Source organism: Penaeus monodon, chromosome 16, assembly GCF_015228065.2.
Source record: "Penaeus monodon isolate SGIC_2016 chromosome 16, NSTDA_Pmon_1, whole genome shotgun sequence".
NCBI classification, from domain to species: domain Eukaryota; kingdom Metazoa; phylum Arthropoda; class Malacostraca; order Decapoda; family Penaeidae; genus Penaeus; species Penaeus monodon.
Genome location: NC_051401.1, coordinates 4,863,703 through 4,878,340, shown reverse-complemented (window position 1 = coordinate 4,878,340; position 14,638 = coordinate 4,863,703).

The window sequence follows — 14,638 nt, the reverse complement described above, 5'->3', positions numbered from 1 at the left end:
GAATGTATGACAATAGCAATACTACTAGTAATATGATAATAACAGTAATAATTATACAAAATAATGATAATAATAATGATAACAATGATGCGATGATCATAATGCTGATGATGGATGATGAGGAGGTTGATGATGATGATGGTGAGGATGATGAGATAATAATAATAGTAATAATGAATAAATAATAAGTGATGATGATGATGATGATTATGGATGATGATAATAATAATGATAATAATAATAATAATAATAATAATAATGATGACAATAATAAAAGAAAAATAACAACGATAATAATAATAATAATAAATAAATAAGTAAATAAATAAATAAATAAATAAATACTACTAATATAATAACATTAATAGAATGATAGCATAATGACAATAATAATGATGATAATGATACTAATAATGGCAATGTAACGATAATAATAGTGATAGCAATGACAACATTAAGATAAAGTAATTAAATGAAATGCCGATGATAATGATGATATTAATGATAATAATAATAATAATAATAATAATAATAATAATAATAATAATAATAATAATAATAATAATAATAATAATAATAATAATAATAATAATAACAACAACAATAATAGTAATAATAGCAATGATAATGATAATAATAAAAATGATAATAACAAAAATAACAAAAATAATATTTAATAATAAAGATAATATTTATGATGATGATGAGATAATAATACTATATAGTAAGAATAAATGTTGATGATTATAACAATGATAAACCAATGGTAATAACAATAACAATAAATGAGTGATGAAATGATTATACTGCTGATAATCATGATAATTATAACAACAATAATACTAGTTAGATGATTATTATAACAATCATAGATAATGATAATAATGATAACAAGAACTAAATACTAATTTAAAAAGTAATAATAATAAGGCCAGATGAGATATGCACGATGAATATAAGATAAGGATAAAGAAAATGATAATTATGATGTAATGAAAGTTTGAAATATTTCATTGATTCTGGTATGATAATAGCCATGATAATTAAATTTGATAACAATGATAATAATGATAATAATAATGATAATAATACAATGATAATAATAATAAATGATATAATAATAATAAAATAATAATAGTAAATAGTAATATATAATAATTAAAAATAGCATGATATAATAATAATGGACAATAATGTAGTAAAGATGATAATGGTATTGATAATGATAATAATGATAATGATGAGAATAATGATAATAACCATAAAATAATGATAATAATAATAATAATAATGATAATAATAAAATAATAATAAATATTCATAAAATACAATAATATAATAGTAAAATAATGATAATGATAATAATAATAAGAGTAATAAAGGTTAATAATAACACTACTACTACTACCACTAAAAAAACAAAAAAAAAAAAATAAATAATAATGATAATTAATAATAGTAGTAATAATGACAATAATAACAATAATAATAACAAACAACAACAACAACAACAATAACACAACAAAATAATGAATAATGATAATAATAATGAGATAATAATAATATAATAATAATAATAATAATAATAATATAATGATAATAAGAATAAGAATAATAATGAAAATAATAATAATGATAATAAATAAATAATGATGATGATGATGATGATGATGATGATGATGATGATGATGATGATGATGATAATAATAATAATATAATAATAATAATAAAATAATAATAATAATAAATAAATAATAATGAATAATAATAATAATAATAATAATAATAATAGTAATAATAATAATCATCATAAATAATAATAGATGTTTCATATATATAATATATATAATATATACAGATATATATATATATATATTAATATATATAATATATAGATAATGTACACTAAATCAATGGTAGAACATATGATTATGGTAACGGATCTTTGTGCACTAATCTTCGTTTATTCTATATGAAAACAAACAATAATTTCAGAACGAGGTATTGTTGAGAAACACTGAAAAAAAAATAAGATTAGAATTACCCGCTAATATTACAGGTACTATTACCTCATGGCAGTCCTGTTTAAGTACTGCTCTTATAAAGTATAATAGGATAAGTGCAATGATTAAACAGTGCGGTTTTTTTCAACGCCGAACCGCCGAGAAACACAGGAGCCGACTGAGTTATAACCTGAAGTCGAAGGTTTTAAGAAACACACACACAACAAGCACAGACACACACACACACAAAAATAGTAGATAGAAAATATGTTCGGTGTTCAGGTAGCAGATGCGTGTCAATATGGATCTTTTCGCTGGAATATGAAAGTAAGACTTTATGGACCCTTATGAGCTCCTGGTGTAAGGAGGTGTACGTCAGTTAGATAGCTTTTGGATCAAGTGAGCTAATCGATAAGTTTATGGTTTTAGTAACAGATTTGTAAGGGAAATTTTGATAAGGGTTATTAGAATGTTGTACGGAAGAGATAAAACTCATAGGACACCCTAAGTAAGGCCCCTTTACCCAAGAGCAGGTTTCCCTATATCATACTTATGAAATGACATTTTCAATTTGGGAAAAATTCGTCTTTAGAAAGTCTTTCCATAATGCTTCAGTTCATAGGGGAAATCTATAATGGTGAACTTCTACAGATCTGTTAGAGGAACAACTGCTGATAAACATATGAGATTTTTCATTGACAAAAACCCATTGTTAATAAAACTACTGTGTATATATTTAAAAAAAAAAGCCCACATCAGTCATCTGAAACTCAAAAAAACATACTTTAGTGACAATGTTCATGAAATTCGCCTTATAGTCAAATACTCCTACATTCTTCCATTATTTAACGCCCTTTGGTCATCCTTATCACCTAATCCAAAAGTTCAAGTATGGTAAACGATCACATTACGGGTCTTGCACCTACACTATACTCTCTATTCACTTGTCGTAGTTTTATTTATTATTTTATTACTATTTATATTATTAAGGATATTATTATCATTATATTTATGTTGGTTGTTGTTGTTCTATTATTATTTCATTTTTTTTTAGTTATTTATTATTAGCTTTTCATCGATTTTTTTTTTGTTAGGAATTCGAAGGATTTTCGCTGTCAGCCCTGAAGGAGCAATTAGCCCGACAGGACAACAACTTTTTTTTTTTTTTTTTTTTGTTTTCTTCCTTCGTGGTCTATTGCCATTTTGTGCCGACATGGATTCCACACGCTGGGGGGTATCTAATGTCTTAGCACGGTTTATTCATTCTATAAAAAAAGCCGAACGGCAGGGAAAGAGAACTAAATCAATGGAGAGTTTTTTGTTTATTTCCGTTACATGTAACACCTGCTGGTCGACGCCATAAAGCGCAAAACTCCTCCAGAATTTGAACTCAACAAAACCACATTTTCTAAATGGCATTCTCACCCCTATCAATAATTTAGAATAAATCAAATTAAGTACCCCGTAGATTCCACTATCCACTTTGACCGTGATACCCTATTGACCGCGCTGCAACACCAGGTCGACATCAGAGTTGGTAACATTTTCCTCTACTGTATTTTGGGATGACGTCATAGCTACTTACTCCGCCCCTTTTGATGGTCTAGGGCTGTCTGTCTGTCTGTCTCAGTCTTTGTCTGTCTTATTCTCTGTCCATGTCTGTCTGTTTGTCTGTCTGTCTGTCTTTGTCCCTGTCTCTGTCTCTCTACCCGTTTCTGTCTGTCTGTCTCAGTCTCTGTCTGTCTTTGTCCCTGTCTCTGTCTGGCTGCCTGGTTTCTTGTCTCTCAGTCTCAGTTCCAGTCTGTATCGTCTGTATCTATCTGTTTGTCTGTCTCTGTCTGTCTGCCGTATCTTTCAGTCTCTGTCTGTCTGTCTCTTTCTGTCTGTCTCTGGCGTGTTTGTCTGTCAGTCTCAGTTCTGTCTCTGTCTGACTAAGTTCTCAATCTAAGTCTCCGCCTCAGTCTTCAGTTTTCTGTCTGAGTCCCTGAATCTGTCTGTTTGTCATTCTCAGTCTCAGTATCAATTCTGTCTGCTGGCGTCCAGTTTCAGGTTTCTGTCTCTGTCTGTCGTCTGTCTGAATCCTTGTCTCTGTCTGACTGACGTTCTGTCTCCCGTCTCATTTTCTGCCTCTGTTGTCTGTCTTGTCGCCTGTCTCAGTCTCAGTTTCTGTCTGTACTGACTAAGGACTCAGTTTCTGTCTCTGTCTGCCTGCCTGTCTCAGTGTTTAGTTAGTTTATTTTCTTTTGTCCCTTCTCAGTTTCTGTCTAGATATGTCTGTCTGCATATGTCTTACTGTCTCTTCTCTCTACATTCTCTATCTCTCTTCTCCTTCCCTCCATCAATCCCTCTCCCTCCTTTCTCTCCCTACCTCATCCTCCCACCTCTCTACCGTCCTCAATTCATGTCCAGCACCATCCTCGCATTTCTTAGCATCGCCATCATCACATCATGTCTCTCCAAAATAAGGATTAGATATGACGCATCTTTTCGTTTTTTTTGTTTTGTTGTGTCAAGATATTTATTATCCTACTCTACTTTTATATCATTGTTTCTTGTTTCTCTTCTTCTTTTTCGTTTATGTATTGTTATTAATGAGTATTGTTATTTGTATTGTATTGTATAGTATTATTGTCCATGATTATTTAATATTATTACTATTATTATAATAATAATAATTATTATATATTTATGTTACTATTGTTATCATATCATTATTTTGTTATGTTATCGTTATTATTATTATTATGAGTATTATTATTATATATTCTTATTATTATATTCTGATCTATTTATTATAATATCATTATTATTAGCATTATATTATATATATTATTATTATTTATTATATTATTATTATTATCTCATCATTCATCATTATCATTATTCATTTATACTATTATTATGAATTGTTAGATTATTTATAATAATAATAAGTAGTACAATGTTACTTTTGTTGTTTTATATTATGAGTATTATCATACTATTAATATTAATTATTCATATTATTATTCGGAATATATATTATTATTTATTATATTATTAGTAATATAAATATAATTAATTATATTACATTATTATTATTATTACCCTTATAATATAAAGTATTATAATTAATATACTTGTGTTGTTGGTATTATTAGGATCATGATGTCATTCATCATTATCATCATAATTTCATTATCACTATTCGTATTACTAGTAGTATTATCATTATCATGATATATGATGATAATTATTTGCTATTACTGTTATTATTATGAAGTAGGTATTGATACTTTTATCATCATTATGTCTGTTATACTATAATTATTGTTAATCGTTATTATTATCACTATTATTGGTATTATTATTTTTTTTTTATTATTATTATTTTTGCGTTCATTTGCTATCATTATTATTTCATTTTACTATTATCATAATTATTATGAATTTTATATCATTAATTCTTATCAACATTGTTATGTTATGTTAATGATGTTGTGATGTTATCATTCTTATTATTATTATGATTATATTACTATTATGTATATTATCATTATTATTAAGTTGATATTTTAATTACTATTATTTTTTGTTTTTAGCATTTATATTATATTATGTCATTGTTATTTATGAGTAGGTATCATTGTCATTATCGTCATTATCAGTATCATGTTATTATGATTACACTCTTACTATCATATATTACAATATTATAATAATGTGTATTGTTAATATATGTCCATTATCATCACAATCATTATAATGTCATTGATATCATTAGGATTATTATTATCGGTTATGATAATTATCATAGATCATTACTTTTTTATGAGTATAATTAGTTATTTTCATGATAGTAATTATTATCATTATGATAATTATTATTTATTATTTAATTTTTATAAATATATTGTGATTAAATATGCTACTATATTAATTATTATCATCATCATCGTCCTTATATTTTATTAGCATTATCATAATAATTATTATTATTATCATTATATTAGTATTACTATTATTTCGATCCTTATTATTATTCATTATTATTATTATTATTACCTCATCATCAGTATGTATACATTATCAGTATTATTATTATGCAATTATTATTATCATATTATTATTTGCCTTTATATAATGGTTTCCGGTCAATGCGTCAAGACAAACAAATGCAAACATAGTGATAACACGACATGTAAGTGACGACCAAGGATAAAAAGATAATGATTAGGATAAGTGGACAGAAAGAAGAGGATGAAGAAGAAAAGGAAAAAGAAAGGAGAGATAGAGAGAGAGGGAGGGATTGTGTGGAGGAGAGAGGAGAGCGAGATGAGAGAGCGATGAGAGAGAGCTGAGAGGAACTGGAGAGAGGAGAGAGAGAGAATGCAAAATAGTTGAAGGCAATGCAGGTGATCCCTGCATTGGGCCTCAGTCTCCCCCCCCCCCCGGCCACAAAGATAAGGGATTGGTAATTATTATTGTTATCGTTATTATCATTATAGTTATTATTTTATATTATATTCTTATTATGATTATTATGATTATTATTATCTTATTGATTATCCTTATGTCTATTATCAATTATACATGTTTTTATTATTGTTGTTATTTATTATATTATTATTATTATGTTAGCATTAGTATGAGTGGTATATCGTATAGTTATCTTTATTTTTTATCATATTTCTTATTATTATTACTTATATATCATCATCATATTATTATTGCTACTACTACTATTATTATCATAAGTTATTACTATAATACTTATTGTATTACTTATATCATATATCATTACTATCAATATTATTATCATCGCATCAATCATATTATTCGTATTATGATGATGCTTTTCTTATGCTCATTTATCATTATTGCTCCTCTTAGTAGCAGGCAGTACATTAATTATCAGATAACGATCGACATATCATTTCACTATCATCAGTATTATAACGTTCGATATTATCTCTTAGTTTATTTGTTTTAAATTACATAAGTTATAGCACCTCCATCGTGCGCGACTGCGTAATACGTCGAAGATCATCTGATAACAATGCTATACCCGAAGACTTCAAGTTTATCCGTGCAAGAGATTCGTATGCAAAGACACGGCCGGATACTCAAGACTTACGCGTCCGTTACTGGTCGAGGGACGTTGAACGCCTTACCACCCGTACCTTCCGATCTCCGTAATTATATGTAAACCACCCATCTCAAAAAATTGTACAAGTATCAGTAAAACACATTGGAAGCCCGTATGTACATTGTATTTAGTTCATTGACTACAAAGAGAGGGCAGGCTCGTTGTCGATCTGACCAATCAGCCGATCGACCTAACAAACCAATGGAAAGCCATGGATTATACACGCTTCAACGCCACCAACAAGTTATACTATAATACTATGTACTTATATAGATAGACCTTGGTAACCAAACGCAATGGTAGGCTCAGCGGACTGCTCCCCGAGTGGTGATATTTCCAGGGATTACAAACAAAGGTTGTTACAGACAGAGAATTTCTGAATAACTCTACTTTCTATAGGACAAGCTCTATACCCAAAGAGAAAATGATATACGAACTAGCAATCGATTCTTCAGACAGAAATATAAATTTTAATATATATTATCCACTTCTATATGTTCTAACCTTTGTGTTATGAAGTCTCACATTGAGTTATTGGTTATATACATTTCTTCCGGGAGCATCATGCAAAAAAAAAAACAAAAAAAAAAAAAAAAAAAAAAAAATATATATAAAAAATAATATATATAGATATATAGATATATATAATATAATACTATATATATATATATTAGATATAGATATATATATAAGATTTCATGCGCAAGTAAATCAGTGTAAACATTACGTACGGAAGGAGGTCATTGAATATAATAATAAAGCTAGCAAGGCATGGTTTAGTGGATATGGCATCAAAGAAGGTTATATAAAAAGAATCTATGAATATGCATGTTGAAATAAATGCTTATCCTTTCATGGGAGAGAAAACTACATGTACTTTATCATAGCTCTTCAACGCTGCAATGTTCGGTTATGAAGAAGTCACCTAAAACGGTGTGTGTCTGTCAACTCAATTACATTCAAATTGTATTGCATTCAGATAATGATAACGTCTGGAAAACAAATAAAATATTAGACAATTCTCCGGTATTTAGATGTGGAAAGGCTTTTATAGTCAAAATAAAGGTGCTGTCGATTAAGTGAGCGCGGAAAATAAAATATCTCTCTCTCTCTCTTCTCTCTATCTCTCTCTCTCTCTCTCTCTCTCTCTCTCGAAGCTCTCTCTCTCTATATATATTATATATTATATATATATAATATATATATATATTAATTATATATGTGTGTGTGTGTGCTTGTGTGTGGTGCGTGTGTGTGTGTGTTGTGGGGTGGTGTGTGTGTGTGTGTGTGTGCGTGCGTGGCGCGTGGTGTATAATTTATTAGGTCGTTATTATTATATATTGTTATTATTATTATTATCATAATCTCATTATTGCCATTGTCATATTATAAATATCATTATTATCATGATCTTTTATTGTTATATGATTATTATTATTATATTAGTATATTATTTATATTATTAGTTTTTATTACTATTTATATTATTATATTATAGTACATTATTTATTTATTATTTATTATATTATTTATATATTATTATTATGATTATTGTCAAAATTTTCATAATGATATGTTATGTTATGAGGATCATTATTAATTGTTATCATTTACGTGTATTAATTATTATTATTGATTTATTTATTAGTATTATTATTATTTTTATATTATGCTATTATATTATTATCTATTATTATTCTTAGTATTAGTATATTATTATATTATATTATTATTATTACAGGTAGTAATATATTTTTGGCAATCATGCTAATAATTAAGTAATAGTAATAGTACTACTATACTACTAATAATAATAATAATGATAATAATAATAAGAAATAATAATAATAATAATAAATAATAATAATAATATCCAAAATTTATAAAATCTCTTTAGTTCACTTTTATCACATGGTGTCATGATTATACAATTCTGGTAATATATCATATTACCCAATAATTTGCGAATCATCAAAGAAATCGAAAAAAAGTCATTTGGAGTATACTCTCAAAAGGCTATATTTCGCTGGATTTGCCGCTTTTTCGACTTTTGGGATTTTTTCTTTTACCTTTATATTATATTGGACACAATTCTGTTATTATACAATCATTATTATCACGATTATCATAATTATTATCGTTATCATCATCATTATCATCTTATCATATTACATCATCATTATCATCATTATTGCAATTATTCATCATCATTATGCAATTGTTATCATTCTTATTGCAATTATTGGAGTTATAAATATATATTTTTTGCATAATAATAATAACCACAAACAATAAAAATAGTAATAAACAATAATATAACAATAATAACGATTTATAAGAATTACTTATATCATTATCTTATTAGGATGGATTACTGTAATTATTACGTTATAATAATTATTTTTGCAGTTTATATACAGTCAAATAATAATAATGATAATAATAACAATAATATGGTAAATAACAATAGTATAAACGACGAGCATTATATTATGATTATACGTATTATATATTATTATTGGTATTATTACAGTTATTAATATATTTTGGCAATACTGCTAATAATTGAAGATAATAGTAATAGTAATACTACTACTACTTATGAATAATAATATGCTAATAAAAATAATGAATAATAAGAATAAAATAATAATAATGATAATATAAAATAATAAAATATTAATACTAATAATATTCAAAGTTATCGAAATTCTCTGTATTTCACGTTGATCATCGTTGTTGTCATGATTAATACAATTCTGGTAATTATTATGATATTACCTAATAATTGCCGAAATCATCAAAGAAATCGAAAAACGTCATTTGGAGTATACTCTCAAAAGGCTATATTCGCTAGATTTGCCGCTTTTCGACTTTTGGATTTTTTCTTTACCTTTTTTATTATATATGGACACAATTCCTGTTATATCATATCATTATCATGATTATCATCATTATATCGTTATCATCATCATTATCATCATTATCACATTATCATCATCATTATCATCATTATTGCAATTATTATCATCTTATGCAATGTTATCATATTATTGCAATTATGGAGTTATAATATATATTTTGCAATAATACTAATAACCACAACAATAATAATAGTAATAACAATAATAATAACAAAATAACGATTTATAATAATATTTATATCATTATCTTAATTAGTATTGTTATTACTGTAATATTACTGTTATAATAATATTTTTGCAATATACTACCAGTACAAATAATAATAATGATAATAATAACAATATAATGTTAATAACAATATTTAACGATAGCATTATATTATATCTATTATTATTATTATTATGTTATATTACAGTTATATATATTTTTTGGCATAATGCTAATAATTAAGATATAGTAATAGTACTACTACTACTATATAAAAATAATGATAATAATAATAATAAATAATAATAATAATAATAATAATAATAATAATAATAATAATAATAATAAAATAATAATAAATTCAAAAGTTATCAAAATTCTCTTTATTCTCCCTTTATCATCATTGTTGTCATGATTAATACAATTCTGGTAATTATTATCATTATTACCCTAATAATTGCCGAAATCATCAAAGAAATCGAAAAAACGTCATTTTGGAGTATACTCTCAAAAGGCTATATTTCGCTAGATTTTGCCGCTTTTTCGACTTTTGGGATTTTTTTTTCTTACCTTTTTTATATTATATATGGACACAATTCCTTTTATTATCATCATCATTATCATGATTATCATCATTATTATCGTTATCATCATCATTATCATCATTATCATCATTATCATCATCATTACATTATTGCAATTATTATCATCATTATTGAAATTTGTTATCATTATTATTGCAATTATTGGAGTTATAATATATTTTTTGCAATAATACAAATAACCACAACAATAATAATAGTAATAACAATAATAATAACAATAATAACGATTTTATAATAATTATTTATATCATTATCTTAATTAGTATTGTTATTACTGAAATTATTACTGTTATAATAATTATTTTTGCAATTATACTACCAGTACAAATAATAATAATGATAATAATAACAATAATAATGTTAATAACAATATTATAAAACGACTAGCATTATTATTATTATACTTTTTTATTATTATTATTTTTGTTTTTAAATTACAGTTATAATAATTTTTTGGCATAATGCTAATAATAAGATAATAGTAATAGTAACTACTACTACTAATAATAATAATAATAATGATAATAATAATAATAATAAAAATAAAATAATAATAATAATAATAATAATATAATAATAATAATAATAATAATAATAATATTCAAAAGTTATCAAAATTCTCTTTATTCTCATTTTATCATCATTGTTGTCATGATTAATACAATTCTGGTAATTATTATCATTATTACCCTAATAATTGCCGAAATCATCAAGAATCGAAAAAAACGTCATTTTGGAGTATACTCTCAAAGGCTATATTTCGTAGATTTTGCCGCTTTTTCGACTTTGGGATTTTTTTTCTTTTAAACCTTTTTTATATATATAGGACACAATTCCTGTTATTATCATCATCATTATCATGATTATCATCATTATATCGTTATCATCATCATTATCATCATTATCACATTATCATCATCATTATCATCATTATTGCAATTATTATCATCATTATGCATTGTTATCATTATTATTGCAATTATTGGATTTATATATATTTTTGCAATAATACTAATAACCACAACAATAATAATAGTAATAACAATAATAATAACAATAAAAACTATTTAATAATAATTATTTATATCATACTTAATTAGTATGTTATTACGAATTATTACTGTTATAATAGTTATTTTTGCAATTAATACATTCAATATATACATAAATAATAAATAATGTTAATAACAATATTTAACGACTACATTATTATTATAACTACATTATTATTATTATTATTATTATTATTATTATGTTTATTATAATATTATTTTTTGGCAATAATGCTAATAATTAAGATAATAGTAATAGTACTACTACTACTACTACTAATAATAATAATGATAATAATAATAATAATAATAATAATAATAATAATAATAATAATAATAATAATAAAATAATAATAATAATAATAATATTCAAAAGTTATAAAATTCTCTTTATTCTCACTTTTATCATCATTGTTGTCATGATTAATATATTCTGGTAATTATTATCATTATTACCCTAATAATTGCCGAAATCATCAAAGAAATCGAAAAAACGTCATTTTGGAGTATACTCTCAAAAGGCTATATTTCGCTAGATTTTGCCGCTTTTCGACTTTTGGGATTTTTTTTTTTTTTTTTTTATTATTTGTACTATTACTGTATATCACACATTCTGTATTATCATCATATTATCGTTATCATCATATTATCATCATTATTCACATTATCATCATCATTATCATCATTATTGCAATTATTATCATCATTATTGCAATTGTTATCATTATTATTGCAATTATTGGAGTTATAATATATATTTTTGCAATAATACTAATAACCACAACAATAATAATAGTAATAACATAATAATAACAATAATAACGATTTTATAATAATTATTTTATCATTATCTTAATTAGTATTGTTATTACTGTAATTATTACTGTTATAATAATTATTTTTGCAATTATACTACCAGTACAAATAATAATAATGATAATAATAACAATAATAATGTTAATAACAATATTATAACGACTAGCATTATTATTATTATACTTATTATTATTATTATTATTGTTATTATTTACAGTTATAATATATTTTTTGGCAATAATGCTAATAATTAAGATAATAGTAATAGTACTACTACTACTAATAATAATAATAATAATGATAATAATAATAATAATAATAATAATAATAATAATAATAATAATAATAATAATAATAATAATAATAATAATAATAATATTCAAAAGTTATCAAAATTCTCTTTATTCTCACTTTTATCATCATTGTTGTCATGATTAATACAATTCTGGTAATTATTATCATTATTACCCTAATAATTGCCGAAATCATCAAAGAAATCGAAAAAACGTCATTTTGGAGTATACTCTCAAAAGGCTATATTTCGCTAGATTTTGCCGCTTTTTCGACTTTTGGTATTTTTTTTTCTTTTACCTTTTTTATATTATATATGGACACAATTCCTGTTATTATCATCATCATTATCATGATTATCATCATTATTATCGTTATCATCATCATTATCATCATTATCATCATTATCATCATCATTATCATCATTATTGCAATTATTATCATCATTATTGCAATTGTTATCATTATTATTGCAATTATTGGAGTTATAATATATATTTTTGCAATAATACTAATAACCACAACAATAATAATAGTAATAACAATAATAATAACAATAATAACGATTTTATAATAATTATTTATATCATTATCTTAATTAGTATTGTTATTACTGTAATTATTACTGTTATAATAATTATTTTTGCAATTATACTACCAGTACAAATAATAATAATGATAATAATAACAATAATAATGTTAATAACAATATTATAACGACTAGCATTATTATTATTATACTTATTATTATTATTATTATTGTTATTATTACAGTTATAATATATTTTTTGGCAATAATGCTAATAATTAAGATAATAATAATAATAATAATAATAATAATAATAATAATAATAATAATAATAATAATATTCAAAAGTTATCAAAATTCTCTTTATTCTCACTTTTATCATCATTGTTGTCATGATTAATACATTCTGGTATTATTATCATTATTACCCTAATACTTGGAGTACTCTCAAGGCTATTCGCTAATTGCGCTTTTCGACTTTGGGATTTTTTTTTTTTTACCTTTTTTATATATATATGGACACAAATTCTGGTATTATCATCTCATTATATGATTATCTCATTATTATCGTTATCGATCATTATCATCATTTCATCATTATCATCATCATTATCATCATTATTGCATTATTTTATCATATTGCAATTGTTTCATTATTATTGCCAAATTATTGATTATAATATATATTTGCAATATACTAATAACACAACATAATAATAGTCAATACATAATATACAATAATACGATTTTCATATTAATTATTTTTATCATTATTAATTAGTATGTTATTACTGTTATTATTACTGTTATAATTATATTATTTTTGCAATATACTACATAAAATAATAATAATGATAATAATAACAATAATAATATTTAAAAAAATATTATAAAATAATATATTATATAATATATTAATTATTAATTATATTTTTTATTTACTTTATATATTTTGGCATATTAATACAAATCTGTAATATTACATATACTAATAATTAATAATATGAATAAAAAATATATAATTAAAAATATTAATTTCATTCTTTATATAATCTAATTTTATATTAAAATAAAATTCCTTA